This window comes from Chlorocebus sabaeus, chromosome 7, assembly GCF_047675955.1.
Source record: "Chlorocebus sabaeus isolate Y175 chromosome 7, mChlSab1.0.hap1, whole genome shotgun sequence".
Taxonomy (NCBI): domain Eukaryota; kingdom Metazoa; phylum Chordata; class Mammalia; order Primates; family Cercopithecidae; genus Chlorocebus; species Chlorocebus sabaeus.
This window is the reverse complement of record NC_132910.1, coordinates 74681488-74703356: the sequence shown is the minus strand read 5'-3', so window position 1 is coordinate 74703356 and position 21869 is coordinate 74681488. Positions and strand designations below refer to the sequence as shown.

Sequence of the window (21869 nt, the reverse complement as noted above, 5' to 3'; positions counted from 1 at the left end):
CTTGGGTCTATTAGTAATTGTTTTATTAATTTGGGAGCTTCAGTGTTAGGTGCATATATGTTTGGATTGTGATATTTTCCTTTTGAACAGGCCTTTTACCATTTTATAATGTCTCTCTTTGTCTCTTTTAACTGCTGTTGCTTTAAAGTTTGTTTTGTCTGAATAAGAATAGCTACCCCTGCTCATTTTTTGGTGCCCATTTGCAGGAAATGCCTTTTTCTACCCCTTAACTTTTAGTTTATGTGAGTCCTTACGTGTTAGGCGAGTCTCCTGAAGGCAGCAGATACTTGGTTGGTGAGTTCTTATCCATTCTGCAGTTCTGTGTCTTTTAAGGGGAGCATTTAGGCCATTTACATTCAATGTTAGTATTGAAATGTGAGATACCATTGCATTCATCATGCTCTTTGTTGCCTGTGTGCTTTGGGTTTTTTTGTTTTTTGCTTTTGCTTTTTAACATGTATTTTTGTTTTATAGGTCCTGTGTGATCTTCGCTTTAAAGAGGTTCTGTTTTGATGTGTTTCCAGGATTTGTTTCAAAATTTAGAGCTCCTTTTATCAGTTCTTGTAGTAGTGGCTTGGTAATAGCAAATTCTCTCAGCGTTTGTTTGTCTGAAAAACACTGTATCTTTCCTTCATATATGATGCTTATATTCACTGGATACAAAATTCTTGGCTGATTATTGTTTTGTTTGAGGAGGCTGAAGACAGGGCCCCAATCCTTTCTGCCTTGTAGGGATTCAGGTGAGAAACCTACTGTTAATCTGATAGGTTTTCCTTTATAGGTTACCTGGTGCTTTTGTCTCACAGATCTTAAAATTCTGTCCTTCATCTTAACTTTGGATAACCTGATGACGATGTGCCTAGGTGATGATCTTTTTGCGATGAATTTCCCATGTGTTCTTTGTGCTCCTTGTATTTGCATGTCTAGGTCTCTAGCAAAGCCAGGGATGTTTCCCCCTATTATTTCCCCAAGTATGTTTTACGAGCTTTTAGATTTCTCTTCTTCCTCAGGAACACCAATTATTCTTAGGTTTGGTTGTTTAACATAATCCCAGACTTCTTGGAACCTTTGTTCATACTTTCTTATTCCTTTTTCTTTGTCTCTGTTGCATTGGGTTAATTTGGAGACCTTGTCTTTGAGCTCTGAATTTCTTTCCTCTACTTGTTCAATTCTATTGCTGAGACTTTCCAGAGCATTTTGCATTTATTAAAGTGTGTCCAAAGTTTCCTGAATTTTTAATTTTTTTTTTTTTTTTTTTTTTTGAGATGGAGTCTCACTGTCGCCCAGGCTAGAGTGCAGTGCAGTGACATGATCTCTGTTCACAGTAAGCTCCACCTCCCAGGTTCACGCCATTCTCCTGTCTCATCCTCCCAAGTAGCTGGGACTACAGGCACCCGCCACCACACCCGGGTGATTTTTTGTATTTTTAGTAGACAGGGTTTCACCATGTTAGCCAGGATGGTCTCAATCTCCTGCCCTTATGATCCACCTGCCTCAGCCTCCCAAAGTGCTGGGATTACAGGTGTGAGCCACCATGCCTGGTCCCTGAATTTTTTGTTTTTTTCTTTAAGCTATCTATTTCCTTGAATATTTCTCCCTTTGCTTCTTGTATCATTTTTTGGATTTCCTTGCACTGGGCTTTGCCTTTCTCTGCTGCCTCCCTGATTAGCTTAATAACTAACCTCCTGACTTCTTTTTCAGGTAAATAAATCAGAGATTTTTCCTTGGTTTGGATCCACTGCTGGTAAACTACTGTGATTTTGGGGAAGTGTTAAAAAGCCTTGTTTTATCATATTACCAGCATTGGTTTTCTGGTTCCTTCTCATTTGGGTAGCCTCTGTCAGAGGGAAGGTCTAGGGCTGAGGGCTGTAGTTCAGATTCTTTTGTCCCACATGGTGTTCCCTTGATGTAGTACCCTCCCTCTTTTCCTAAGGAAGTGGCTTCCTGTGAGCCAAACTGCAGTGATTGTTGTCTTTCCTCTGGGTCTAGCCACCCAGTGAGTCTGCCTGGCTCTGGGCTGGTACTGGGAGTTGTCTGCACCAAGTCCTGCGATGTGAACAGTCTATGGGTCTCTCAGTAAGATACCAGACTCACTGGTATCTATGGATACCAGTGCCAGTTCCGGTGGAGATGGCAGCAGGGTGCAACGGACTCTGTGAGGGTTCTCAGCTTTGGTGGTTTAATGCTCTATTTTTATGCTGGTTGGCCTCCTGCCGGAAGGTCGTGCTTTCCAGAAAGCATCAGCTGTAGTAGTGTAGAGAGGAACCGGCAGTGGGCGGGGCCCTAGAGCTGCCAAGATTATATGCCCTTTGTCTTCTGCTTCCAGGGTGGGTAGGGAAGGACCATCAGGTGGGGGCAGGGCTAGGTGTGGCTGGGCTCAGACTCTCCTTGGGCAGGTCTTGCTATGGCTGCTGTGGGGGATGGCAGTGAGATTCCCAGGTCAGGTCACTGGAGTTGTGTACCTAGGGAGATTATAGCTGCCTCTGTTGAGTCATGCAGGTTGTCAGGGTATTTGGGGAAAGCCGGCAGTCACAGGCCTCAGACAGCTCCCACACAACGTGAAGGGCTGGTCTCATGCCCACCAAGTCCCTTCCAACAGCCCCAAGTCTGTTTCCAGGCAGAGGGCCAGACGAGCTTGAAAACTTGCCGCAGGCTACCTGCCTCCCAGCTGCAAAAGAAAGGTCTTGGTACTTCCCCCACCTGTGGAGCCTTCACACTGAATTTCAGCCCTCCCCTGAGTTCTGAGCAGCAGGCTTGTTGCCTGTTCAAATTGTTTCAAAGTTCAGTTAGAGAAGTCCTTCTCCCTGTCTAGTTTTAACCCCTGCTCCTTTGGCCACCCTCCTGATGGATCCCTGTGATGCCAGGCAGGAATGGCATATTAGGGGACCCAGTGAGCTCCCAGGGCCTTTCTGCAGCTTCTTCTATCCCTGTATTTCACTTGGTTCTCTAAATTGACTCAACTGTAGGTAAAATTGGAAACTTCTCCCACAAAAAGACCTTCAGTTTCTCCAGTGAGGGTGTGTGTTCAGGAGAGGATGGTCTCCCTTTCCCACTTCCACAGGTGGGGCACTCACAGTATTCAGGGTGTCTCCCAGGTCCTGCAGAAGTAGTCTGCTTCCTTCAGAGGGTCTGTGGGTCCTCTCAGGATTGCTGGTTTGTTCTTGCAGTCAATCTGGACCTAAAATTCACAATGCAAGCCTCCGTGTGCTGCTCGGTGTAGAGCTGCATTCTAGTCCTTCTTCCCATCGCCATGATGATCCCTAACTCCTCAAGTGTTACCTTTAATTCTGCTCGCTGAGGTCTGATTTATGGGAAGAGATTGTTTCCCGTAATAAAATATAGTAGTCCCCTCTTATCTGAGATTTCACTTTCCTCAGTTTTAATTATCCATAGTCAACTGCAATCTGAAAATATTACATGAAATAAGATATATCGAGCAAGACAGATTACATTCACTTAACTTTTATTATGGAATAATCTTATTATTGTTCTATTTTATTATTAGTTGTTATTAATCTCCTACTGCACTTAATTTATACACATTATCTTAAGTCTGTATGTACAGGGAAAAAAAAAACATAGTATATAGAAGGTTCAGTACTATCCACAGCTTCAGGCCTCCACTGCAGGTCATGGAAAGTTTACCCCATTAATAAGGAGGAAAATACTATATTCAAGACATATTTGCTGATTGGATCGCTGCAAATACATTTGTTGTATTAACAAATAAATTGTCACTTAAATGAATTAGAATGTAATCTGAGTCCATACCTAGAAACTAGAAAATCTTCTGTCCCCTTCCCATCTGACCCTGACCCTCTAAAATTTGGTCTGGGGAATCTCCACTGAATGTAATTTGAGGTAAATGAGTTGTAAATATTTAAACACTAAAAGGCTTAGAAAGTATTATATTGTCCTATATCTGGCTTTCCGCTAAGTTGAGAACTTTTGGGTTTTAAGAATCATGTGGTAGAGCATCAGAGTTTTAACCGACACCACATTATACATGGGCACTACTTAAAAGATTCTGTACTCACTGTACAAACCACTATACTGGGAACTTGGAATTAAGAGACCAATAAGAGACAGTTTTTGACTTTACCTTATTAGAGTTTTGGAGAAAACAGAGTGTCAAAAAGGAAAATGTCCCTCCAAATAAACTTTTCTCAGAGAAGTCAGAGGATATATGATTTTTTTATATACATATATATCCTCAAAGAGTATATATTTATTTAGAGAGACATTTGGGCTTGTATTCCCCTAGTTTGACCTATATTTCTATTTGTCTCTTAGGGGCAGAATATAAGGAAATCACTAAGCAGGTTTCATATATGAGGCATCATTAGCCAAATCCAACATGAGAAGATCAAGCCCTGGAACCACTCCTCTAATTCAATTTCTTGACTAAGTACTACCTGAAAAAGAGCAAATATGTCCTAGAATTGATAACATAGGGTTAGGACAAAAAACTTTGGATCTCTAAGACAGGAAATGTGCTTATCTTCCCATTAGAAACACACTTCAAAGAATTAGGCACATACTTCAAAGGGTGTTTACCAGCCTGTTTCTCTGATGCCTTGGTCTAGTAGCCAGTAATAACACCCCATTAGCACCTCATTAGCCAGAACTCAAGAATGCTGGAAGGCATTCCTGGATGAAGGAAGCATCCCCAGACTGAAACTACAAAGATTTCTCCACTTTTCTTACCACTTTTGTAGATACCACAATGGTCAGTCACACTCAAAAGTAATATATGTCAGAGTTCTGGAGTTGGTGTCAGCTAAACAAATAGAGCAAGGTAGAACACATTTTAACACCCAGATATCATATATCCAAATCTTCCTTTTAAAATACACTAAAATAGGCATACAGTTTTGGAGCAGGTTGGTGACATATGTCTCCAAAATTCTTGACTGATAATGAAATGTTGTCCCCAACCTCAGACTTAACTTCTTAGTCTCTTTCACTTTCTACATTATGAGAATTCCTGTTGCTTGTTTACCATTTAATCTGGTAACTCATAGTACAGCACCTGTCACATTGCAGGCACTGATATTCTCATATAAGAGTTCAAAGCACTCCTTCCTCACAAAAAGCAAAATCAACTCCCTAAAGAGATTCCATTATTTGTACTTGGTTTCTACTCACATGGCATAGTGCAAGAGAGTTGGACCCATTCTATAATTTTTTTAAAACGTATCTCATATAGTACCCATCAGACTGAACAAATATGCCCACTTAGAAAGTTAACATAAACTGTTCAGTTGCCAGACAACTAAGATTTTCAAAAACTTTGTAAGTGTTGTTTGAATGTCAAAGGAAGGCCAAAAATTCCGACATATTGTGGGGGAAAAAGTGGCGTTTCTTGATGCTGTTTTGTTCTAGAGTAGAGTAGAGTATGCTCTTTTTATGAAGCTAAAGAGAAAAGTGAAAATAAGACGACATTGGGTACAGTATAAACTGCTCTGGTGATGGGTGCACCAAAATCTCAAAAATCATGGCTAAAGAATTTATTCATGTAACCAAACACCACCTGCTCCCTAAAAACCTATTGAAATAAAAAAATACATTAAAAAAAAAAAAAGAAAAGTGGAAACATACGATGAAAATGAAATGACTGGCCGGGCGCGGTGGCTCAAGCCTGTAATCCCAGCACTTTGGGAGGCCGAGACGGGCGGATCACGAGGTCAGGAGATCGAAACCATCCTTGCTAACCCGGTGAAACCCCGTCTCTACTAAAAAATACAAAAAAACTAGCCGGGCGAGGTGGCGGGCGCCTGTAGTCCCAGCTGCTCAGGAGGCTGAGGCAGGAGAATGGCGTGAACCCGGGAGGCAGAACTTGCAGTGAGCTGAGATCCGGCCACTGCACTCCAGTCTGGGCGACAGAGCGAGACTCCGTCTCAAAAAAAAAAGAAAGAAAAGAAAAAAGAAAATGAAATGACTAATATTCTTTTAAAGTAAAGGACAGGCCAGACACAGAGGCTCACGTCTCTAATCCCAGCCCTTTGGAAGGCCGAGGGGGCGAATCATGAGGTCAGGAGTTCAAGACGAGCCTGGCCAATACGGTGACACTCCATCTCTACTAAAAATACAAAAAATTTGCTAGGTGTCGTGGCCGGTGCCTGTAATCCCAGTTACTTAAGAGGCTGAGGAAAGAGAATCACTTGAACCCAGGAGGCAGAGGTTGCCGTAAGCCGAGATCACGCCACTGTAGTCCAGCCCAGGCTACAGAGTGAGGCTCCGTCTCAAAAAAAAGGAAAAGCATTCTGATGAAACCGTATTAGTATTGTTCATATTCTATGAGCTGGATAAAAGGTCAAGTTTTCCACAGAATATCAAGCAGTGATTCCACTTGGAAATTCCATCGAATAAAAGAACGAAAGGAAAACTGCCTTATTTGGTATACCACCTTGTGAAAACACATTGATAAATGTCACGTCATGCACACAATTCTAGATCAGTTACATAGCTGGGGGGAAATTTACTGACTATGCAAACTATTTTATCGCTAAGAATCTGATGAATGGCTTAAGGAAAATAATACAGATACATGTCTATAAATCGAGTAAGAAAGAGAGATACAATAAAACCTGATTCTTCCTCCCAGTCCTAACGTCAATTACCACCATCAACAGTTTCATCAAATTCCCAATTCATAAATGTATTCATATTTTTATTCAAATTGGTACATATATATACATTGTTCTGAATCTTTATTTGTATTTAATAATATATTTTAAAGTTTTTTCCATATGAACATAAACATAGCTCTTTTTGTTTTTTTTTTTATTTTAGTAGCTGCATGACATTCTATTGTACAAACTTATATAGCCAGTCACTTAATGTTGGGGTGTTTCCAGTTTAGTAAGCTAGGTGTGAAGTTTTCTTTTTTCAGAATTTGGTTTCAATGTTGTGGTAATGTTGTAAAAAATCAATTGGAAGAGCTTTGATACTTCCACAGTCTTGATCTTTTTTTTTCTTTCTTTCTTTCTTTTTAAGGGTAGTGCTTTCACAATGTATTTTCCTTTTCTTTTCTTCCTTGTAATTATTCTATTTGGAGATTTCCTTTACATCTAAGATATGTACTTTCCTGGAAAATCATCTATGTATCCAGGTTTTCAAATATATTCATGAAAAAATTCCTAAACATTTCTTGAAATCTCCTCTGTATCTGATTGTTTTTTATTTTGGTTTCGTTTCATGTATTTATGTTATCTCCTTTTTCTTGTTAAATTAGGTTAGCTAGTGATTATCTGCGTTACCAGGGGGTTCTTTCACTTACTTATTAGTTCTATTATTTTCTTATATTCTAATGCATTAATTTTGCTGTTATCTTTATGAAGCCTTATTTCTGCTTTCTTTTTCTTTTCTTTTCTTTTTTTTCTTTTCTTTTCTTTTTTTTTTTTTTTTTTTTTAGAGACAAGGTCTTGCGATATTGCCCAGGCTGCACCTGAACTCCTGGGCTCAAGGGGTTGTCCTGCCTCATCCTGCTAAGTAGCCGGGACAACAGGTGTGCACCACCATGCCCAGCTTTCTACTTTCTTAAAAATAATTTTTCTGGTTTTTCCCTAACTTTTTATGTTAAAAGATCATTTCGTTTGGTGTCAAGGACATACATTTTCTCCTGAGCATGGTTTCAGCTATATAAGTTCTAATATGTAATATTTTTATAACAGTGTTATTTTCTATTGCTCCACAATTTCAGTTCTGACTTTTCTCTTTGAGCTAAACATTGAGGTTTTTTTTGCTATTATTGCTGATAACTCTAGGTGGTTGGGATTTTGTTGTTATTTGTCTTGAAATCGAATATTTTATTTTATACTAAATTTCTAGTTTCAGTGTGTTGTCATCAATTACCATATTACACAATCTTTCTAGTTTATGGAATTTATTGAAGTTTTCTTTGTATCCAAAAATATGTTGTTGGGTTTTAATATTCCAAACATGTTACAAATGAGATGGCATTTTCTGATTTCAAGTCAAGGAATTTGTTCAATATTGTTTAGATTTCATTATGTATATTTTTCAAGAATGATGCTTGGTTCTTCTATTCACAGCATTCTTTTGTGTCTGAGATTATCTGTCTGTGTCCTTTACACTTAAATAGTTTGACTTGGTCCAAAATTGTCAAATTCTCTGGTAAGTTTCCTTCCTTCACAACCTTTCTCTCCTTCATTTTCTTTCTTCTATGACCTCTCATTTCAAAAATAACATTGTCTTTAATTTTTCTAATAACATGGGAGATTTTATGTTTAAAATGTTTCTTCTACTCCCTGGCATACCATTAGTCTGACATGACTTATTCATCTATCTTATATAATAATTATTATTATTGACCACTTTTTATATGCCACTTTACCTGGATGAGTTCCTATTTCTTTCTTTTGTCTTACTATCCATTTGTATATCCCAAGCTCATTCATTTCAAATGATGACTGTATCAGTCTACTGGAGCTTCCATGGTAAATACTATCAAAATAAATACCACAATAATTTAATATAATACTTTAGTACTATAATAAATACCATAAAAATACTACAGACTGGGTGGCTTAAACAACTGAAATGTAGTTTAAGCCACAACAGAAATATCGTTTAAGCCACCCATTTCTCCAATTATGGAAGTTGGAAGTCCAAGATCAAGGTGCCAATACGGTTGGTTTCTGGTGAGGCTTCTCCTGGCTTATATACAGTCACCTTCTCACAATGACCTCAAGTGGCTTTTCCACTGTGCACATACAAAGAGAGAGAAAGCTCTGGTGTCTCTTCCTCTTCATAAAAGAACACCAGTCCTTTTGAATTAGGGCCCTACATTTATGATCTCATTTAACCTTAATTACCTCTTAGACAGCCCTGCCTCCAAATACAGTCATATTGCGGGTTAGGGTTTCAACATGTGGTTTGAGGTGGGGACACAATTTAGTGCATAACAATGACAGAAAACTGGTACTGCAAGAATCTTGATTTTGAATAGACTGTTTCAAGATATTTTCTTGCTAATTCTGAGGCCCGGGTGTATCTCCAGCTACACGATCCACACATTTGAGTTACTAAACCCCCATTCTTTCCATCTACATCCCTCAACACGGAGTGCAGAGGATATCTCCCCAGTGCACTGCAAGGCATTGTAGGGTACCGAGGATTGCTTAACTGACTGTCCTAAAAATAATGTATGCGTTTTTATGTATGTATGTACATACATTTTTGGATACTTGCGATTTTTTACATAGACATAATAAATTTTGCTAATGTAAAGCATATATAGCACACAATTTACAACATATAAAATATTGATTATAAAGTCTATATAGCCAATTGATTATTACAGAATGCTTTTCTTGAATTTTACCAAACTCAAAGTATGGTTGCAATGAACAAATGTTCTGACATGAATGTTTGGTGATACTTTATGTTACTAAGTAAGATGAAAGTGATACAAAAAATATGCGCATCTCAGAACTTCATTCTTTCATCAATGACTTGAGTAACTTTCAGACAATAGTTTCAAATACTAGAAGAATACTTCCACAGTTTTTTGTGCCATGGCACAACACTCTTAATCTGAATCATTAACATTTTCTTCATCACTGTAATTCTAATAAACAAAACAATAAGTCAAGTATTGATATGTAGCATTTGCAGATTTTCATGGTATAAATACTCCCACCATGGCTGTTTTCAAGTTACCGATGTGATATATTACCAAATACAGGGTTGGGAAGAGATGCGCAGTAGTTCACTTTCAGATAATATTTTCACCAGACAGATATAATTGATGGGAATAACCTCAAAAGCATAGATAATAATAGTGTATCATTATTAAGGTGTGATGAGTTTTGAGTACTTATTGCCTTTGTTTCTTATGTAATTTATTGTGAGTTTGTAATATAATTTTTAATAATGGCTGTGTTTAACAATTGTTTTGCAAACTTTGGAAACTTATCCATTGGCTCTAGAGAGCAGGTATGAGCCATCTCCAGCATATGAGTCTTCAGCTCTCTGCAATTCCCTAACAAATCTTCACCTTCTATCTTCTCTCTTCCTAGTGGTCAGCCTACTTGTGATAAAATGGTATACCTGAGCACTTCTGAATTTCCTCCCTGACCCTGCTCCTCCTTGGTGGAGTAAACCTGAATTCAGTGATCTTCCTCTAACCTATCCAAACTTGATTGGGCTTTCAGGATTGACTCCCAAACTGTGAAGCACCATACTTACTGCAGAGATCATGGATGTATGTGCCAGTACACTAAGCCTTTTCTAAGTTTGGTCTTAATGTCATTGTTTTGAGCACCTATACTTTGTTGTTATGGTTTGTATGTGTAATTATTGCCCAGTATTATTGCAGATGGCCTTTGTTATCTGTTTTTCATCACTGTTATTGTTGTTTATTAGTTCAGGAAATAAACTAGGATATAAACACAGTTCTTCTGCCATCTTTAGTCAAAAATCTGCATTTGGTCCTAAATTTAAACATTTTTCATTTGAAAGCCAAGTTCCTCATTACATATAATGCCCTTGAGAAATGCAATTTAAAAGAGGTACAATAAGAAAATAAAGTATGGCAGTACCAAAATAAATGTTCTTCACAAACAAAAGTGCTGAGTATATAGGAAATGATTACAACAGTGAAAAAGTCTGTATGTTAGTACATTTGTTAATCTTCTACAAATGTTTAGAGGACCAGATCTTTTTAATCCTCAGCTGAAATGTATTACAAATATTTTTTAAAGATAAGAAAGGAGGAAATATCTACATGTGTTTCCCATATAAATGGAAGATATTAATTTTTTAAAGAGGGAAAACAAGGACAATTGAGTCACAAACAAGTCATTCCAAAATGGTGGATTCTGTGGTATTTATTTTCTGTTTGTGGAATATTTACAATACAAAAAACAAAAAACAAAAAACAAAAACCATGGTCTACATCATTCCCACAAAGTCTTCTATTTGCTGAAAGAAAATATGTCATTGTATAGAAGAAAACTAGAGGAAAAACAGAGGTATGTGATTAACATTCTCGGTGTTTGTTTTTTATATATACAGATTTATTTCAGAACACTTTGAGACATATCCTAATATTTAACATTGAAAAACTTGAACAAATACACATTTTAGCAGATATTTCTTCTTCAAAATTTACTTCCGTATGAGAGGTGGGAAAAAAGACAATATGACCGAAAGCAAGATAGTAAGAGAGAAAATTGCATATCTGGGAAGGATGAAAAAGAATGCATGAGATGGCAACAACCCATCCAATGTGAAACTATTTATCAGGCCAAAAGTCAGCTATCTTCCCATAGGAAGTTGTACAGGGGAAGCATTGGCAAATCTTATCTTCCGAGGGAGATAGATGGTCCCTGGAGTAACAACAACTCCATCAAGTTTTCACTGAAGAGTTTCCAGATAAATAATGTCTTTCCACAAATAATCTGCTCTCAAAAGGCAGCCCCCAGACATGAGAAGCAGGAGGAATGGCTAAGGGCTGTGGAATTTTCTGAAAATGAACAGTGAAGAATGTAAGTCTTTGTAACTAAGGAATGAGATCACTTTGAAAAATAAATGTCTAGAACCAGGGCTATTGCACAAGTAGGCACGTTTTCAGGGCCTCAGAAAAATGCATTCTCAAGATTAATCTTTACATCTGTTTCCAGAGTCCTCATTCAAAAGTTGACACTTTTGTACAAAGAACACCCTAGTGCTGACTGTGACAAGCAGGCAGCATTGCCAGCAATTTACTAGCAACTCATAAATCTGTGGGAAATACTCCACATATAGTCCAGCCACCCTCACTAAACCCTTGCAACCTCTCCTTGCCCCTGAAATTTGGAGGCTTAGAGCACAGAGAGAAAACAAAAGCAATATAAAGTGTGAGAAGAAAGTAGCCCAATATATAAAATAAAAGACAAAAGCAGACTGGATTATGCCAGCAAGCCATCTGCACAGCTGAAGGCTTCTTCAGGCAAAAAAAAGGCTCCACTGTTCCTGAATCAATTGCTTCCTATTCACAGGCTCACTGTATAGGGCTAAATTCAAAATGGCTCTCGGGAAATTCTTGCCAATCCTGTGGTCTGATTTTAGGCTCTATTTTTCCCTTTCTTTTAAAGACCCAAGGATGTAAGTATGTATCAGTGCTGTAAACTTGCCAGCGTTCACTGGAATGAGTCAAAGGACCTGGCATTAAATCACAGGGATTTGAGTTGCTAATAAATACAGCAGGCCCCATCCATTGTTGATTAATTCTGACTGAATCTAAACACCAAACAACAAACACTCTTCTGAACTGCTCTGGTACCCATTAGTTTGATGTGTTTATTAGACAGGACTGTGTTCTTTCAAGTTTATTAACAACAGATTAAAAAACTGCAAACAAATCTAGGTTTCTTTTTATGATTTAAAAGTGTGGGTACCATTTACTAATGTTTTTAGGGTTAACTGTAAATCCAAACAAGGTTGAAAAAATTATGTCAAACTAAGATCTTGGTACAAAGTATGAATAGTTATTGTCAATGTACACCTTCCATTATTCAAACAGCTAATTTATTTTTTAGAATTGTCATGTTTTTAAAACGCATCCTTGAACAGGGCCTTAAGCAGTATCATAGGTTGAAAAATAAAGTTTTTTCAAGTAATATGATTTATTGCATACTTTTAAAGATTATAGAAGTTAATAAGACATTTTCATGGTACTTAATTATATTTGTCATGTAGCAGAGTTCCTGTAGATTTATTCTGATTGGGTCAACTAGCACATATCCATAGAATGTGCTGTATATTATCTATTAGCAGTGCATCAAAGTAAAAAAAATCACAAGCAAGCGCACACTGTGCAAAGATAATCAAAATGCCCCAGTATCAAGAATTCAAATGATCATATTACAAGCACAAATTTTCAAACCATTCAAATATTTTAACCCTGACTATTAAAGTCTGAGTGAATCCTTGAAAATTTCCAAGGTGCATACTTTTAATAAATTGGTAGAAGTCCTGAAAGTCTCAAAAAGGCCCAATTATTGCTATTTCAAAGTCTTCAGTGGAAACAAAGATATAGAGACCCATAAGTCATATTTACAGTTCTAGGAAAATGACCATAAAAGATATTTACCTTAATCTAAGCTACCTAAAGCTTGCAAATTAATTTTACTGATTTAAAAACCATATATTTATATTCTCTTAATAGGTTTTACAACTAAGTAAATTTTAAATACCATGTAATTTTAAGCACTTTTCTTTAAATAATGTGTGAAGGAGAATAATTTTCATGTTTTGGCTAAACAGAAAACTTATTGTCAAATCTAGAGCCTTGGGAAATCCATCATGTCCCAAGGTCATATGAAGCAACATTTGGAGTTGTACAGTTTTCTATAAGTGCATCTGCTATTGCAGTTATAAAATATTCCAACTCAAATCTGTTCTTGCAATATCTAAATTTTCCCCCGAGTCTCCCAGACCACCAGAGCTCAACTCAGCAACTCCAAAATTAAATTACTACCTCTTTTAATACTAAATCATGTTTTCTTAATTTTAACAGCATATAAACTACCAAGTTTTTATTCCCTGTTTTTTCCATGAGCACATAAAAGCCATGCTAGTGAAGATCAGAAGACAAGTATAGTGGATTATAAATTTGATTGGCCCATTCAACCCAAAGATTACTGCTACTACGGTGGTATTGGTGGTGATTACTATCATGAGACACAAGTAGTGTTTGACTTTATGACATCCATAAATAAATCCTCTTCACCAAAAGAGAGCATTATAAGCATTTCAAAAAACATATGATACGAAAAACATAGCATTGTGTCGAAAATGGTGAAGACCTAGATACTTCATTAAAAAAAAAAAGTAATGTTGCCCCTAGTACATGCTTCCCTGAATAATTTGTTGATTGAGAATAGAAAAGAGGAGACAAGGGAGGTAGAGAGGAGGGCAGGGGAAGAGGGTTTGGGGAAGGAACAGAAGTAAGTTAAAGCTTATTACAGTAGCATGAATCAAATAATGTTTTCATAAAATAATAAGAGAATAAAGAACACTTATTACCAATAATTGATGACTAATTATTCCACTTCTATTTATTAGAGAATAAGCACTTTATAAAACTAAACTTTGCAGTGTTAATTTTTTGAAAATAGATTGACATAATTAGCATCTTGTTATCTTTTGAGATAGATATAGAAAATACAGAATTTTATGGGAAATTCATCGAGGTTTCTTTGATACTATTTGAAACACAATTTCTTAGTCAGAAAACTAAATGATGTTTTGGATTAATATCTCAGGTCTTTAATAATGTAGCCCTGTACAAAATTCTTTTTTCCTATAATGCCCAGAGATGCTCTGATTTCCCGTGCATGTGGTTTTGACCTTGTCCTTTGTCTTTCATAGAATCTATCACTTCTCTATCCATCTGTCAACATTAGACCCACTCTCCAAAGTCTACCTCAAAGGCACCAAGGTTAAGAAATAGAATATAAGCTAAGAGGCAGGTGACCTTGTTCTGGAAATAGATCTAACTGAAGAAAGAAAGCAATCATTACATACACCAGAATATCTCAAAATTCTGGGTAGAATTTCCTCCTAAAATTACACTTAGAGCGAGAATATTATGAATCTCACTTCTCTGAATTGAAAACAAATCTTTTTCTAGATCCTCTAAACACTGATTGAGTGCCTACCATCTGAAGAGTATTGTGCTGATCTCTAGGTGCCATTAACTGCCACTCTTTCCTAACCACCCAGGTTTGTTCTCAACCACAGCTTTAAACCCCTGCTTTGACATTTAGCACATTCTGCTCCTTTTGGTATTTGGGATTTTTTGGCTTGGTGGGGGAGGGGAACATTGGTCATCATTGCTTATTTTTCATGCTCCACTATATTAAGAGCTCCTCAAAAACAAGAAATTTGTCTCCACAGCCCTTAATGTATGGTAGCTGGAAATAGCCAATGCTTAATGATTCCTAGTTGAATTAAGCTAGAACATAAAACTGAGTTTCAGAGAACAAAACCCAAATTACAAATTCCATTTTCAGTACCACTAGGAGATTGTTAAAGTCCATCACAAAATATGTAAAATGATCCCCAAAAGCACAGGAGTGCAGCAAGGGAAGGTGCGGGGCAAAGTGATGAAAGGACTTTAAGGCTGCAAAAAGAGCTGCCAAAGTGATTCTGCTTTTCAGAGGTAAGGAACACATCCTGTGCAAAACCTCAGTTAAATCCCTTTATCTGCAAGAGTTGGAAGAGTATGTTTGGTCTAGTCTCAGGAACTTCCCTGTGCATGATTTGATTCCTAGAAAAAAAAGGAGAAAAGCATCAAGCCACACAAGCCATATTTTCAGGGAGCATGAAGAGAGGAAAAAAACAAAACTTTGCACTGTAAAGTAGCATAACAAACAAGAACCTCCCAAAATGTCTGTCAATATCCATAGGAAAAGTAAAGGCTAGCCAAGTGATACACAAAAGCCTCAGTTACATAAAAACTTTAATTTTTCTGAAACCAGCACTGACCCCTCCCTCAAGTAAGCCTCCTACAAATTGCAGAAAAACTCACCTTATTCAAAAATAGTTTATCAAGAAAGAACATACACAATATCAAATCAAAGGTATTACACATAAAAGGAGTCAAGGAACAGGAAATACAAATGACAGACCCAGATTAGTCTCCAGAAAAATGCTACCACTGAGAAGACGAATAGAGTGACTAAACGCTTTTGCCATTAATTTAAAAATCCCAATGAGGTAATTGTTTCTGTGACACTAAAACATAAAGCTATACATACAAGATGCAAGAACTCAAGAAAAAATTAAGACTCTTGGAGGAGATGAAATACGAACTTAAAGGTCAGGGAACGGATAGAAGAAAAAGTAAGATTATCATAGAAATGAAGCTGAAATAAGAAGGTGTAAGAGAGAAAATAGCCACTGCCAAAATACAATAAAGGATAGAAAGAAAAGGAGCAAGCAAAAATGGAAATAAAAAGATAAAAAGGATTAGAAAAGGAAATGATGAGCTAGGCATAGTGGCTCATGCCTGTAATCCTAGCACTTTGGGAGGCCAAGCCAAGAGAATCACTTGAGCAAGCAGTTCAAGACTAGCTTAGGCAACTTAGGAAGACAATGTCTCTACAAAAGTTTTTTAAAAAATTATGTGGGCATGGTGGCATATGCCCATGATCCCAGTTACTTGGGAGGCTGAGGTGGGAGGCTCACTTGGGCCAGGGAGGTTGAGGCTGCAGTGAGTCATGATCCTGCCACTGCACTCCAGCCTGGGAGAAAGAGCAAGACCCTGTCTCAAAAAAAAAAAAAAAAAAAAAAAGGGTGTGGTGGCTCACACTTGTAATCATAGCACTTTGGGAGGTTGAGGTGGGGGGATTGCCTGAAACTCAGGAGTTCATGACCAGCCTGGGCAACAGGGCGAAACCCTATCTCTACTAAAAATACAAAAAAATCAGCTGAGCGTGGTGGCAGACACCTGTAATCTCAGCTTATTAGGAAACTGAAACAGGAGAATCGCTTGAACCCAGGAGGCAGAGGTTGCAGTGAACTGAGATTGTGCCACTGCACTCCAGCCTGGGAGACAGAGCAAGACTCTGTCTCCAAAAAAACAAACAAAGGAAATGATGGTCAGAGAAAAAACAAAATTTTCATAAGCCGGGAAACAAAAGAAAAATAATAGAACAACATATATACTTAAATATAATTCAAGAAACCTTTCTGAAATAAAAGATTTGGATCTATATACTAAAGTATATTAAGCACCCCAAGAAAAATGGACCTATAACTGTCAACAAGTAAACAGCTCCTAGTAAAAGTTAAACAAGAAAGAAAGTAGGCATTGGAAAGCCAGGCAAAAATATTAAGGAACTTATTAGGAGAAAATGTCAATCTGGAGTATTTATCAAAAGCAAGATAAGGCTAAAAGATAACGAAGTTTGTTTGCAGTGGAAGATAGTGTAGATGTAACTATATTACATCTGGAAGATAGGGTAGCTACTTCCAGAACATTTTCAAGGAAAGAAAATAACCCCATGATTTTTTTACCCCAAAGTCATTCAAGGATAAAGACAAAAAACAAACATTTTTGTATATGCAAAACAATCAGTCAACGAATATTCCTCAAGAATATCTCACCCACTTTTCATTCAAGGAGTGATATGGTTTGGCTGTGTCCCCACTCAAATTCGTCTTGAATTGTAATCCCCATAATCCCTAAAATACCCGTGTGTCAAGGGCGGGACCAGGCGGAGGTAATTGGATAATAGGGGTGGGTCCCCCATGCTGTTCTCAATGATAGTGGGTGAGTTCTCAGGAGACCTAATAGTTTTATAAGGGTCTAGCATCACTCACTCAATCCTGCTGCCCTGTGCCTGCTTCTCCTTTTCCTTCTGCCATGATTGCAAGTTTCTTGAGGCCTCCCAAGCCATGCAGAATGTAAGTCAATTAAACCTTTTTTCTTCATAAATTACCCAGTCTCAGGTATTTCTTCATAGCAGTGTGAGAACAGACTAATACAAGCAGGTTCTGGATAAACTGGCTCAGTGCAGATTGTTTCGGGCAAGGAAACAAGTGAGCAACCATGACTTTCAATTATGGTATTATTACGGTGAACATGGTCCTACAAATCAAGTTGGACTTTAGTATGGGATTTAACTATCCCAATACTGGAAGTATCAGGATCAACTAATGCCAAAGATGCCCCCAGTGAAACTATCCCATTAACTACCCCAAGCCTGCTGCTTATTGTGGTAACCACACTGTCTCACAGCCTTTACCACCCTGCTTTCATCATGCATTCCCACTGAAATCACGTGGGCTAACTATTTCCATGACAGCATCTCACTTCCCGGCCTATATAGGACAACAATCACTACAATGATGAACCCTCACCATAACTTTCCAATTTCTTGGTAAACTTAGAATAGTCTGGGCCCTTTTAGGACATACAGTTGTCCCTCATCCCACAGTATCCAAGGGAGATTGGTTACAGGAGCTCCCCAGGATACCAAAATCTAAGGATGCTCAAGTCTCTTATATAAGACAGTGTCGTATTTGCATATAACCCATGTATATTCTCTTATATACTTTAAATAATCTCCAGATTACTTATGATATCTAATGCAATGTAAATGCTTATAAAAATAGTTACACTGTATTTTTATTTTATTAATTTTTATTGTTGTATTATCAATTTTTTTCAAAACATTTTTTATCTGTGGTTGGTTGAATTCACAAATGTGGAATTCAAGGATATGGACAGCCAACTGTTATGAAGTGGGCAAGTGGGTCAGACATTATAAATCTACTTCTAAATCTTTGGATTCCTTCATTAATATTTTACCAGGGAATTTCTGGCATCTTGATTTCATTTAGTTTAGGGGGTCACTGGAGTTTTTAAACCAACTAACTGACACATGGTTAGAACCAGCTTCAACTTCTGAAACTTGTATTGAATTCAGAATATCCAGTAAGTGTGCCCATAGCAATGAAATGAGCCTGAAAATTATGCTCCTTCCTTTCTGGTGTAGCATCATTATATTCTACATTCATGCATAGTCTTCAGATTTCTATCGATATAAACTAGCCAAATCTTGGAATGATCGTGTTATATAAATATCTCATTCCTGGTCACATCTGTACTAATCTCTCTAGGGCATATTGGGATTTGTAGTTACAAAGAGGCCCGAGGGTGACAGAGGTAGTGTCTGGGAGAATGGCCAACCTTTTATGAGCCAACTCCCTTGGACGAGGCACCACTAACCTCAGGAGACAGGTAAGGATTGACTGGCACTGATAGAGTGATTGGGTGGGTCAGGGTATTCAGATTCATTCCAAAACCACCCAAATGGCCACATTTCAATTCTCACGTCCTACCTTTCGCTAACAATATTGTATGTTCTTATAAGAGACCTAGAAAGATTGTGAATTCATCTTATTTTGGAACCCACAGGCTCAGCCTCCTTTTTTCAGCTACATTATAGTTTTGACTACAAAAGAAGGGATTCATTTAGAGCAAGAAGCTCCCCGGACCCAGTATCTTGAATTTGTCATTGTTGTCCTTAAATTATCCAGCACACCCTGAAGCAGTTACTGTACCTCATCTTGAATTTTTCATTTACTACCATAATGGTCTAACAGAATAATAGTCACTTGATCTGACAAAACATATATTGAATAGAGCACCTGGCTCAAGATATCACAAGTGATACTTTAAGTAACTGTTCACTACATGCTATGAAGTATCAGTGTCTCCTTTTCTAATGGTAGCCAGATTGTAACTGCATTCAAATCCAATGAGGTCAGCTAACTGATCCCAATTTCCTGTTTTAAAGACTTATTGCCATTACCCTTCTCCTTTTATTAAATATTGTATCTGTGAAGTTTCAACCCAAGAAACAAAAAATGTTTTAGTTGTTATAAGCTGTGAAATACTCAATTTAGGGAATAAGATGCTTTCAAAATCATTGAGAAGTCTGGAAGATCAGGAGTTAGAAGTTAGCTCTTGGAAATAGTGAATTTAAAAGCTTACCATGGTGCTGACTTCGGAAATCAGGATGCTTCAGCAACTGCCTCTCAACACTAATGAAACTGGTGATCAGATCTACAACACCAAGTGCAACTCCACAACTACTACAGTTGCAATCTTTAAGTTAAACAGGCCAATAAGAGTCTTAGGCTTCCTATCTATTTCAATCCTATCAAGCAAAATTCCAGTAGCAGAGCTGACACCGTAGATACCAGATGTCAAAGGCGTAGCCTTAAAGACAGACCTGATTCATGGTAAGCCAGAGGCAGTCTGAGGGTTTCTCAATGTGTGTGGTAGATAGGTCAAATAGGAATCTCACTGCTTTCTACAATCTATGCAACCTCACCATCACTACCACCACCATTCACCTACGTGCATGCCCACATTTGACCACAGCTCAGCCCTTACGTTCTTATATCAACCTGTTACAGAAAGAGGCCAATTCTGAGCAGTTCTGTTATATTGCCTGTTTAACCACTCATTCCATTAGTTTATCCCAGATTATGTAATTAAATCACATCTGATATATAATCAAAGCCAGCCAGAATTGACAAATTTTGACATAAACCTAACTAAAGCCCAGTTTAGGATCTTAGAAATATGAAGCCATTATTGAAAACTAGAAGAAAATATAACAGGAGCACATTCACCTCAGATATAAAAATAAAATGTCACTACTAATGCTAACACAGTATGGATTCCTACACTTAAGTAGCAATGAATAAGAAATGAGTAAGCAAGTTTGAGGCTCCAAGATGTATATCTAAAGATCATCATATTTCCATGGGACTTTAGAAGAAGAAACAATTTTAGCAATTATCTTGTCCAAGATTACATATGTGTTACCCAAATAAACCTAGGGTATCATATGGTGTCTCAATATATATCATCCTGCTGAAAACACAGTCCAGTAACCAAAATTTTAAAATGCTTTATTTCTTTAATATTGTATTCTTTTTACAAAGAAATCCTTCAAAAATGTCTGTCCCCATTATTGGACAAAAATGTCTGTCCCCCTTAATATTTTACACATACTTTGCAATTATTCTCCTAATCTTTTACTACCAACAACCAACTGTCAAAAACAGATCTCAAGACCTTCTCCTCAACCTTTCCTGTTTATTAAATAGACCAACTTAGCCTTTTTAAAATGAATTTTTTGGGCCAGGCGTGGTGGCTCATGCCTCTAATCCCAGCACTTTGGGAGGCTGAGGCGGGCAGATCATGAGGTCAGGCAATCGAGACCATCCTGGCTAACATGGTGAAACCCCATCTCCACTAAAAATACAAAAAATTGGCCAGGCGTGACAGTGGGAACCTGTAGTCCCAGCTACTCGGAAGGCTGAGGCAGGAGAATCACATGAACCCAGGAGGCGAAGCTTGCAGTGAGCCAAGATCACACCACTGCACTCCAGCCTGGGCAACAGAGCAAGACTCTGTCTCAAAAAACAAAAAACAAAAAAAATTTTTTTCCTTCTACTTTTCCCAAAACTCAGAGATGCTAGGAGCTGATACAGCCAACAAAACTTAGTCTGTTGGGAAATGTTTTGAATAACTATACATAAAAAAGTTAGAGACCTTGCTGTGTATGTATATATTCATAAGATACGTCTATGTAAGTCTAGTAATTGAACAGATAACTGAAATTTGATTTTTTTGAGCCTCTTATAAACTAATGAACCATTGTAAGTTTCTGCTTCTTAAAAAACACTGTATTACCAAAAAAGAAAGACTAATTAGAAATAATATTTGTATTTGAACTAAACAAGTAAGCTGCTGTATTGCTACATGATATGGTTTGGATCTGTGTTTCCAACAAATCTCATGTTCAACTGTGATTCCTAGCGTTGGAGGTAGGACCTAGTGGGAGGTGATTGAATCATAGTGGTGGTTTCTTATGAATGGTTTAGCACTAGCTCCTTGATACTGTTCTTGTGATAGTGGGTGAGTTCTTAAGAGATCTAGTTGTTTAAAAGTGTGTGACACCTCCCCGCTCACTCTCTCTTGCTCCTGCTCCCACCATGTGAGACACCTTGCTACCCCTCTGCCGTCTGCCATGATTGGAAACTTCCTGAGGCCTTCCCAGAAGCAGAAGCCACTATACTTCTAGTACAGCCTGCAGAACCATGAACCAATTTTACCTCTTTTTTCTATAAATTACCGAGTCTCAGGTAGTTCTTTATAGCAGTGTATCAGGGGAACCTGCCCCCAATGGTTATCGTGGGTTCTTTTCTATTTCCTAAGCATCTCGGCTGGTTTGAGAAATAAAGGGAAAGAGTACAAGAGACAGAAATTTTAAAGCTGGGTGTCCAGGGGAGACATCACACATTGGCAGGTTCCGTGATGCTCCCCG

General features: G+C 37.7%; 1 long non-coding RNA gene across 7 annotated transcripts in view; it reads right to left on the bottom strand.

Moving 5' to 3' along the window:
* LOC119621742 (uncharacterized) overlaps window positions 1-21869 on the bottom strand; it is a 472197-nt gene that overhangs the window by 265704 nt on the left and 184624 nt on the right. For 2 of the 7 annotated variants that reach the window (XR_012093424.1, XR_012093427.1), the window contains exon 5: window positions 3075-3178. The exons of the other annotated variants lie outside the window; for them this stretch is intronic. This is a non-coding gene — a long non-coding RNA (uncharacterized lncRNA). The remainder of the gene's footprint in view (window positions 1-3074; window positions 3179-21869) is intronic. 7 annotated transcript variants of the gene reach the window in all.